We start from the raw sequence: 10,907 nt of genomic DNA on the forward strand, positions 1-10,907 counted from the left end.
TCATTCATCATCTTCATGAACATTGTTGGGGCATAAGCTAAGCTAAAAGGCATGACCAACCACTTGAAAGAGCCCTTATTTACAATTGTAGGTTGTCTTCCATGTATGAGTTTTCTTGATTGGCACTTGATGACAGATTGACTTCATATAAATCTTTATTAAACACATGGAACTCTTGAGTTGATCAAGAATATCAATGATCTAAGATTTTTTGTCTACTATTAAGCATTACATATAACAAATATCAACGTAAATATATTAGATGTAGCCACTTTGACATTTGTCTGGGCTTACAACTTTTAGTGTGACAATGATTATAACTATTTCTACATTAGTGCAAAAATAAATGGACAAAACAACAAAAATCATAGAGATATCCCAAAACGTATAACACTAATTACAATTCATACTTAGGAAAACAACTACTAAGTATAAAGCAATGATATGATCAATATTATGTATCACATATCTATTAAGTTAGCAATAAGGTATAGTTTCACTTTCATAAAGAATGACTCAAAAGTTCACATAAGAAATTATGCCATGTCGAATATGGACCCTATAACATCACTAAACAAGTATGAGATAATGCCTTCAAGTAAGAAATATCACCATACCTTGTATTACATACAATTTTCAATGTGGAACTACTTCAACCTTATATTCCCCATTATTTGAACATTTCTAATGATGCAACTTAAAATTCAAGTAGATATTGACTCAAAGTATAACTTCTCTATAAAATTCAACCAAATTGTTTATACAAATATGAAGCATATGTTGGAATTGTAACTAGGGTCGGTCTTCATAATTGTCATTGTACTTATATCAATATGTATTTATGTAAAAACAAAAGAAGAAAAAAATATTATTATTATTTATCAAAGCATGTTCTCCATGATTTGTGCAAATCAAAAGAAAATTTAGAAGGGCATGTTCTTCATGACCCTTGCAGAAGAAATAAGAATTGAAATCTATCAAGTGCCATTTGTCCCACCAAGATGCCAAGTCGACCCTCCTACCCCTCAAGTCGGCTTAGCTAGTATGAATTGACTATAAATAAGAGTTATTTGTCCTCCTCCAAGAGAAAATCATCTGAGTACACATATAAAAATGTCTTGAGGTGAGAACAAACTTACTCTGAGAAGCGATGGCGAACGGGAAGGAAACCTTGGTTTACCCTGGTGAAAATATGGGGTTTTTAACCTAACAACCAGATGCAGAACTGGTAGTAGGGAGCTTTATGGATGTTAACAACTGCGGGGTTAGAACTATCAGGTCTTTTACCTACAACGGCTTTTGAAAATTAACAGACCTGCGGGGCATCAGGGTCAACTGTTTGGGAATCAAACGGTGGAGGAAGGCGGAATAGTTGAGCTGGGTCAACGTTTGTCGGAGGGTGCTGAGCACAACAACATAGGGACAGTAAAATGGTGCGTTAACGAACATCGTTTTCATGGATGAGGAGCTAGTGGATTATTCATCTGATTCCATGGAGCCCTCCAAGATATGGGTAGAAGAGCCACACAAGCAGCAAACGGGGATATCACTGGAATCACACCTTTCACCAAAGATCTAGGTTGTAACTTATAGCTCAAAGATGGAGGAGGTGGAGGCTACCCTAAATGGCTTAGGATTTACTCAAATAGGATCGTCGGTAAATGAGGGTTTTCTTAATTTACGGGAGGACTAGGTTCAACCGATATTGAATATCCCTTCGCCAATATAATTATAGTACTAGGCACATGAACAACATGGTTTTGTGACGTGTGTATAGGGGGTATCATTTGTGGCAGTCGGAGGCTCGAGCAGTCTGGTGAATGACACTTATGGCGAGGTAAATCTGGTGTATAGTGTACTAGGTACATCCGGAACTGATCCCCAAGGTTCAAGACCAACTCTTACAACTCACACTTCCGATTGCTTCGATGGAATCACTCATCAAGAACTGGGTTTTGAGGACAATAGGACTTTGGATTCAGATGATGACCAACAGGTGGAGGATGAGCAACAACCGGTAGATCAAGCACAAAGGTTAGGGGGGAAGAAAAAAAAAGTGTTCCAAGATGCGTGAATGGGGTGACTGTTGGTTTTTGGCGAGTGTATCAGCATGGCCCAAGCTACTTTTATGGAGAGCACTGTGAATTTTGGAAGAGTTCGGGGCTGAAACTATACCCCTGCGTGTTTAAAGAGGTGGCATGCAGAAATTTGGGGACATTTATTGGACAAGGTACCATTGGTTTTAACCATGACTAGGGGATGGTTCACACTTATCTTCCTGCAGCCGGAACTAGCAAGATGGGTTTTGTCAAGATATTGGAATATCGAGATGAAACCAATGCTACTCAAGAGACGGTCGCCACTCTTCAACCCTGAGAAGGAAAAATTGGGGGCGGGGCCGATTTGGGTTAGACTTCCAAGGCTGTTGTTACAATTCTAGTAAGAGAAAATATTTAGATGCATGGGGGATGACCTTGGTATATCTTGATCACGACAGAACCTATATTGAATTTGGTTGTCTAGCCATCGCCATGATACTGGTACACTTGGATACGAGAGAAGGATAGGTGGAGAGTTACTGACTCCAACTTGGGGATATTATTCGATGACAGATCCTGTACTATGAGGGGATCCCATTTTGGTGCAGGCGGTGTCATGATGTGGGACACGTGTATAAAGATTGCCCGCTTATCACCAGGATTCATTCTGAGCCCCCGAAAAGATTTGTCCTTGCGAGTACCCAGACTACTTCAGATGTTGAATCAACCCCCGAACAAAACATCACTGAGGAACATCAGACGAGGTGAAGGGTGGATGTGGAGACATCTCATCAAGCAGGAAAATGGACACCTGATACTCCGGTCACTCGCTCACATTCAAGGGATCCTAATTTATTTCCAGGTACTCTTAATTCCTCTCACCCCTCTACTCATATTTTTATGAATTCTAGCAATGCATTGATATCTTTAGTTGCTTCGGGAATGGGTTTGGATGCATGTCAAATGCGTTCTATTAACTGCCGTGTTGTATCGGCGCCCCCAACTGATCTAGACTTTGTACCGACTATTATCATGGACCCTCTCTCTATTCCTACTAGGGAGGAATCGATTTCTTGTGGCTCCCATAGGTACAACCTGCGATCTTAGCCCCATCCCTCAATCCTCACCTTCAGATTGGGTGAGGACCCCATCCCCACAAGAGCTCAAAAATTGCCCAGGGGCAGACAATCATATATGTCAAAAGCCATCCTAAGAGCAAGCATAGATGTGGCGACTTTTATCCAGATTCTTATTGACCAAGTTCTTAGAGAAAAAATAAACCCTGATCTGGTTATCCCATGAAGTGCCTATCTTTAAACTACAGGGGTTTGGCCAACCCGGACAAGAAACTGGCGCTCAGAAGGCTATTAGGATCAGTTAGGATTGATGTATTATTACTACAAGAGACTTAGGGAGATGGGGACTCCATCAACAAGATTGAACATGCTTCTAGAATGGATTTTCCATTCATTGGATGTGAGAGGGAGTTCCAGGGGATGTGCTTTGGGTTTCAATAAAAAGACTATAAAGATTAACAATATATGGGGTGTTGAAGGGTATTTGTGGGTTGATTTCACAACCACTAATATTGATACGCCTCTCATACTGATAAATATATATGGTCCCTACCATAATAGGGATTGTTTTTGGGACAAGTTAATGAATTCAGCATTCATGAAGATTGACAACTTAATCATAGGAGGAGACCTAAACTTCTCCTTGGGTGATGCTGAATCTTGGGGAAATAGGGCACAAACTGATCCTTTGACGACATATTTTGAATATTTGATGGACTCCAATAACCTCATGAACATTGATTCGGCCAAGATTTTGCCGACCTGGAGGAATTAGATAATAGGAGATGATGCTCTGGCCAAAAGACTGGATCATTTCATTATAAAAGCACATATGTTGGCTAAACTAGACAGAATTTGACAATGGGTGGGATCGGGGGGGAATATCTGACCACTCCCCGATTTATTTGGAAATTATGAATTCCAATCACAAGCCAAATTTCCCATTCAAATTTAACACCACTTGGCTTGCAGAAGTTGAATTTCATAAATTAGTCATGGAATCCTAGTCTGACTATGGTCATGACACCATCTCTTCTCCGGCTGAACTGATTGCCTGCAATTTAGCCTGTGTTGATTTGAGGTAGCATCGGATGTGCTCTAGCCACGAAATTTGGTGGAGAGGTTGGGGCACATGAGATATCGAATACACGGAAAGGGTTTGGGCAGATTCTAAATAGTTTAGGAGATATTAAAATAATTAACATTTTTAATGGAGTCCCTAAGTCTAAACTTAGGGAAAATAAAATATTAATGTGGATTAATATGAAACTGTGTTACAAGGGTCCAAAAGACATGGATCAAGCTAGATCTAATCTTAGCCATTGATTAGGGACTTAATCTCGACCGTTGATATGTCAACATGAAAAGTATAAGAGGAGGCTTGAGGGTCAGTTGGAGAATACACCAGAGTGATTAGCCATTCTATTCTCTAGAGCGGGGTTTGCTAAGAGAGATAGAATTATTGATAAGGAGATGCAACTGAGGGGCATTTGAGTACAGAGAGACAGAGAGGCAGATATAGTGCCGGGAGAGCAGTGTAGTAGTCGGGGAGAGTGACGCAGAGTCAGCCAGGGCTCACGTAGGGCCACGTAGAGGCAGTCGGGAGCTGCGCAGAGCCTCGGAGAGGCCAGCGTTGCTGACGCAGAAGGCCAGAGGGCTAATGTAGGGTCTCCTAAGGCTGACGTAAACCCATCTGGGGTGATGTAGGGCCAATGCTGGGCAGAGAGGGGTTGACACAGTCTAGAGAGAGGCTGACGCTGGGCTTTATGAGGTAGATTTGTGTTGAGTAGTTGCCGGAAGATTTATCTAGGGTTTCAGCCAGGAGATTTGTCAGAAACTGAGAAGTATTACTGCTAAGGAAATTCTCTATTGGGTAGGTCAGTTTCGGTACCTAGATTGTACTTTGATATTGATTAATAAGAAAACTCTTAGATAGCTGCACCAGTTTTCCCACATTGGGTTTTTCCGGGGACATTAGTCCAAAAATAATGGTGTCATATGGTGTGTATGTTTCTGTTTCCTTTAGTTGCCGATCTGTAATATGTTGAGCATGCACTAGTGTTTATTTTCAGTATTTACATTGTAAATAACTTGTTAACTAAACTAACAAGTACGTAGGAATAAATCAGATAAAGTGCATGGAGGGTTCCAACTAAGTAACCTTAGAAACTTCAACATGGTACCAGAGCATGATTTTAGATCACAGGAGGACTAAAAACATCGGTCGAGCGGAGCGATAGCAGCAGAAAACAACTGTCCTGAGGTGACAAAAGTTGTTTCTAGCAGAGCAGTAACAAGGGAAGGGTGACGCAGTGCCTGCATAATCAAAGGTGAGCTGGGAAGAGGCAACGGAAAGGCTAAGGAAGGAAAAGGGAGCCTCACACAGAGCCACGTAGTAGCTAGGAGGGCTGACGCAGTTGGCTAAGGAGGTCGGGTTGCTGGAGCCGGGATTGCGCAGAGCTTAGGAGCTCTCACCTTTAGGTTGCTGGGGTTTAGAAGGCTATGGGAATATTGCAGAGTGGAGCTAGTGAGGTATTGTAGTCAGAACAATACCTGATAGAGCAAGGTTAAGCGGAGCTGCTACCAAGGGTTTCTAGCCGAGGAACCTAGATCAATGGTGCAGTTACATAAGAAGATCAGAGTAGGGGTCATCTCGATAGCGACAGAAGGATTTACAGGAGGGAAATTAGGACTAAGAGGGAGTCCATAAGAGAACTTCCAGACGGGAAGTAGAGACTTAGAGGATTCGAACAGAGAAATTCTAGGAGGAAAGTAGAGGAGCACCATGGCACTACACGAGTAAGAGACCAAGATAAACTAGACAGAGCATCGAACTTCGCAGTCTAGAAGGCCAAAATCTTATCCGTACTTGACAGAAATCGTGTCAAGAACTTCGCCTTGAAGGTAACAGCTATCCTAGTCGACCCCAATGATAACGACAAGTACGAGGAGGCAATGACGAGGGCCAATAGCATTATCCTTGATGGGGTCAAGGATCATGTAGTACCACACATAACTGAGAAGGAAATGACATTTGATATGTGGGAGGCTCTCAAGAAATTGTACCAGCATACTTCTGTGCAGAGAAGAATGCTACTTAAAAATCAGCTGAGGTCATATCAGATGAAGAAGGGAGAGCCTATTGACACCTTCCTCGGAGGACTGAATGAGATCCAAGATCATTTGACTACTATTGAAGTGACACCAGATCAGGAGTTGATGGTGAGGACAACCCTGAATGTTGTCTCAGAAGACTGGGAAGTATTTGTTCAGAGTATACTGGGCAGAGGGACTCTCCCACCTTGGGATGAGATGTGGGTAGCTCTTCGCCAGGAAGAGATCAGATGGTAGTCGAAGACAGGTAGTAGCAGCAAGGGGATCAAAGTCAAGCAAGAGGAGGAAAATATTGCCCTAGCATTTGAGGGAAAGCCGGAAAAGCGGAAGAAGAAAGATCTCTCCAAGATCAAGTGCTTCCACTATGGGGAGCTCGGTCATTAGGCGACCCAGTGTCCAAGGAAGAAGAGTAAGAGAGAGTATTCAGAGACTAAGGCAGCACCAATAAGGGCAGAGAAGGAAGTTTTGACAGACGATGACTGTGCCATGAGTACATATGCGCCACTTGAGTGGAAGTGGGAAGACATCGAGCTGTAATCAGGTGGACTACAGGCGATGAGGGGCAGGATCCTGAAGGTACCCAACCTCTTGGATTAGACCTTGCTATGGGAGCTTCGAAGAGGAGTAACAAGACTGGATGATGTGGGTAGAGATGGATGTGGATGGAGTGACAAAGAGAGCTACAGTGCATGAATCCCAAGATAGTGCGAGGCTAGCAGGCTGCAGCAGTGCGAGAGGCACAAGAGTGTTGCACTAGTGTAGGATGGCACAGAGAGGTGTGAAACAATGCAAGATGCAGGGAGTAGTTGCAGCAGTGCATAGGTTAGAGAGGCAACACTTGTCAGTGGCAGAGGGAGCTTCAGCATCAGTGGGTGTCTCTAGCCCAACAGGGAGGTCAAATTGGGAGATCAGTTACTTACTTATAAGTAACTGAGTTGCAGTGCAACAGTGGGCAGCACGATGCTAACATGATGAGAGGAGGTGCAGTGCGGATGTAGTACTGGGAGAAAGGACCAACAACAACACGAATGCAGAGGGAGCTTTCGTACAGATGCAATAGTCGCAATGGCAGAACCATGGGCAGCAGTACAGGATACGACAATGTATAGGATGGTGGGCAGCAGGCCTAGCATCAACACAGAGACCGATGCCGGATGATCAAAGTAATACTCAGTGAGGAGTATTGCTAGAGCACAGTCTTCGCTAAGAGGGAATGTTGATTTGGGGTAGCATTGGATGTGCTCTAGCCACAAAATTTGGTGGAGAGGTTGGGGCACATGAGATCTCCAATACCCAAAAAGGGTTTGGGCAGATTCTAAACAGTTCAGGAGATATTAAAATAATTAATATTTTTAATGGAGTCCCTAAGTTTAAACTTAGGGAAAATAAAATATTAATGTGGTAGAAGGGTCCAAAAGACATGGATCAAGCCAGATCTAATCTTAGCCATTGATTAGGGACTTAATCTCGGCCGTTGATATGTGAACAAGAAAAGTATAAGAGGAGGCTTGAGGGTCAGTTGGAGAATACACAGAGTGATCAGTCATTCTATTCTCTAGAGTGGGGTTTGCTAAGAGAGATAGAATTAGTGATTGGGAGATGCAGCTGAGGGGCATTTGAGTACAGAGAGACAGAGAGGTAGAGATAGTGCCGGGAGAGTAGCGCAGTAGCCAGGGAGACTGACGCAGAGCTAGCCATGGCTCACGCAGGGCCACGTAGAGGCAGCCGGGAGTTGCGCAGAGCCTCAGAGAGGCCAACGTTGCTGACACAAAGGGCCAGAGGGATGACGCAGGGCCTCCTAAGGTTCATGCAGACCCATCCGGGGTGATGCAGGGCTAGCGTTGGGTAGAGAGGGGCTGACGCAGGGCCAACGCTGGGTAGAGAGGGGCTGACATAGGGTCAACGTTGGGTAGAGAGGGGCAGACCAAGTCTAAAGAGAGGTTGACGCTGGGGTTTCTGTGGCAGATTTGTACTGAGTAGCTGCCGAAAGATTTATCTGGGGTTTCAACAAGGAGATTTGTCAGAAACTGAGAAGTATTACTGCCAAGGAAATTCTTTGTTGGGTAGGCCAGTTTTGGCACCTAGATTATACTCTGATATTGCTTAATAAGAAAACCCTCAGATAGCTACATCAGTTTTCCCACGTTGGGTTTTTCTGGGGACATTAGTAAAAAAATAATGGTGTCATATGGTGTGATTGTTTATGTTTCCTTTAGTTTCTGATCTGTAATATGTTGAGCATGCACTAATGTTTATTTTCAGTATTTACATTGTAAATAACTTAAGTAAAATAACAAGTAGGTAAGAATAAATCAGATAAAGTGCATGGAGGGTTTCTAACTAAGTAAACTTAGAAACTTCAACAGCACGTATCAAACACAAAACCATAACATGGGCCAAAGAAAAAAAGAAAAAGGATGAGGCTACGATAGAGAAAATTTAATCTGACATTTCAGAGTTGGAGAGCAAGGGTATTGCTAGTTATACATCCTATGAATCTAAGGAACATTTAATAAGATTGGAAACATAAAAGATTCGTCTCTTGAGACAGCAAGAGGACACATGGAGATTGAAGAGAAGAGTGATTTGGCTAAAGGTTGGGGACGAAAACTCAAAGTTCTTTCAACGATGTGCTAGAGGGAGGAAAATAAGTAACACAATTTAGACTCTAAGGGATCAGATTGGTAGGGACGCCAACGCTTTCAACCAGCTTGCAGATATGGGTATCAAACACTTCTCACAAATGTTCAAAGTGCCCAGGGATGCTACCATTGCTGAGATACTCCGCATTGTTGGCATTATACCTAGATTTGTTGAGGCAGGCGATATCGAGACTCTAAATCAACCAGTGACGTTGGGGGAAATTGAAGTTGTTCTGAAGTGGTTCAAAAGAGATAAAAGCCGAGGACCTGATGGATGGCCTATGGAATTATACCTTACCTTCTTTGAACATATTAGGGTTGATCTCCTTATGGCTATTGAGGATTGTAGACTTTCTGGACAGATGCAGGAGGGATTTAACTCAACCTTTATTGCTCTCATTCCCAAAGTTGATCACCCTCAAATATTTGATGATTATCATCCTATATTCTTATGAAATTGCATATACAAAATAATATAAAAGATTATTGCAATTCACATTAAGCCTATTTTATCCAAGATGATTTCCAAGGAACAATTTTCTTTCTTAAATCAGCACTAGATTCATGAAGCCATTGGGACAACACAAGAAGGGATCCATTCGATCAATTTTAAGAATACTAAGAGTATCATTCTAAATATTGACCTATCAAAAGCTTTTTTACAGAGCTAGTTGGACATATCTCCAGCTTATTCTTACCCATATTGGTTTCCCTCACTCTTTCATAAAATGGATCATGTGTTGTTTTACATCTGCATCATATAGCATACTCATCAATGGGGCTGCATCTGATTTTTTCCATGTTGAACGTGGTCTACAATAGGGGTGTCCTTTATCACCTTTGTTATTTATTTTGATCATGGAAGGTGTTATCTCAAAACCAGACCCTGACAGGCTGCTGATCAGGTAGACTTCAAGTAACTATTTCAAACCTACTTTAGGCTGAGGCTTAGCCTCCCCAACCTGAGAGGGCTCTCTCAAAGGATTAATGATTTTTGATTATGATTAAGATGTCTAACTCTTGTGAAACAAAGATAGAAAAATGAGAGTGGTGGAAACACAATTAGAAAGTATCCATTGGGCTTATGGAGTCAGATATGCTTCAATATTAACAATAAGGTTAGCTTTGCATAGAAGTCAAGGCATTCAGAATCCAACATATGTAGAACACACCAAACACATAGAAGGCCAATACAATTTACGGATATATGAAGGAAATTAGAGCACTGTTAGTTATTTCTAAGTAATCACATATTCATAACACTGTAGATAATAGGAAAAAACAACACAAGACATTCATCACATTGAATTTTTTATGATTCTTGAGAAGCAAAGCCAGTACCGTATTACTAAAAACAGAGTCTTTTACATAAAGCCAAATATCAGAGCTTTTCTCGATAAATTTCCCACCCTTGGTACATTGCTCTTTCTCCTATATATAGAATTCTTTACAAAGCTGAGATTCCTCCTCCAGCATGAGGGGAACTCGAATTCTGCTTGCTATGACACCTATTCAAACTTTAACTAACTATTAAATACAACAACTGCTAACTGGAAGTTTTAGAAACCTAAGACAATTAGGAGTCTAACTCCACATCATGCTGATGATAGCATTTATTACAATAAAAACTTGTTCTCTGAAAAGTGGTTCCCTTCAGTTTAACTTTGATGGATGTTTAAAGCTGCTTGTTGGCCCTTAATGTCACATTTCTCAACTGCTGCTGGAAAGTAGGAAATTTCCCCTGTTTTTCTGCTTTTGGTTTCCTCAAGGATATTCGAAACCAATTAATCATGTTGTTCTTCTTTGATTACACAAAAATGTGTTGGAGTGCCACGTTCTTTATGTGCTGTAGACTGTTCCCATGTGTGAAGACAAAACCTCTTCAAAGCTGTTTGAAATATCATGAACCATAGTAACTGTGATCATTTTATAACAAATGGTTTAGAGTTCATATATATGTTTTTCCCACTTGTTTTGCTCTTGCTGAATGTTGACACCCTTTAAATGATCCTTTGAAGAGATTCCTTTTCAAAAAT

The sequence above is a fragment of the Pinus tabuliformis genome, chromosome J, assembly GCF_031772625.1.
Source record: "Pinus tabuliformis cultivar Carrire ecotype Pingquan chromosome J, CPIR1, whole genome shotgun sequence".
Lineage (NCBI taxonomy): Eukaryota > Viridiplantae > Streptophyta > Pinopsida > Pinales > Pinaceae > Pinus > Pinus tabuliformis.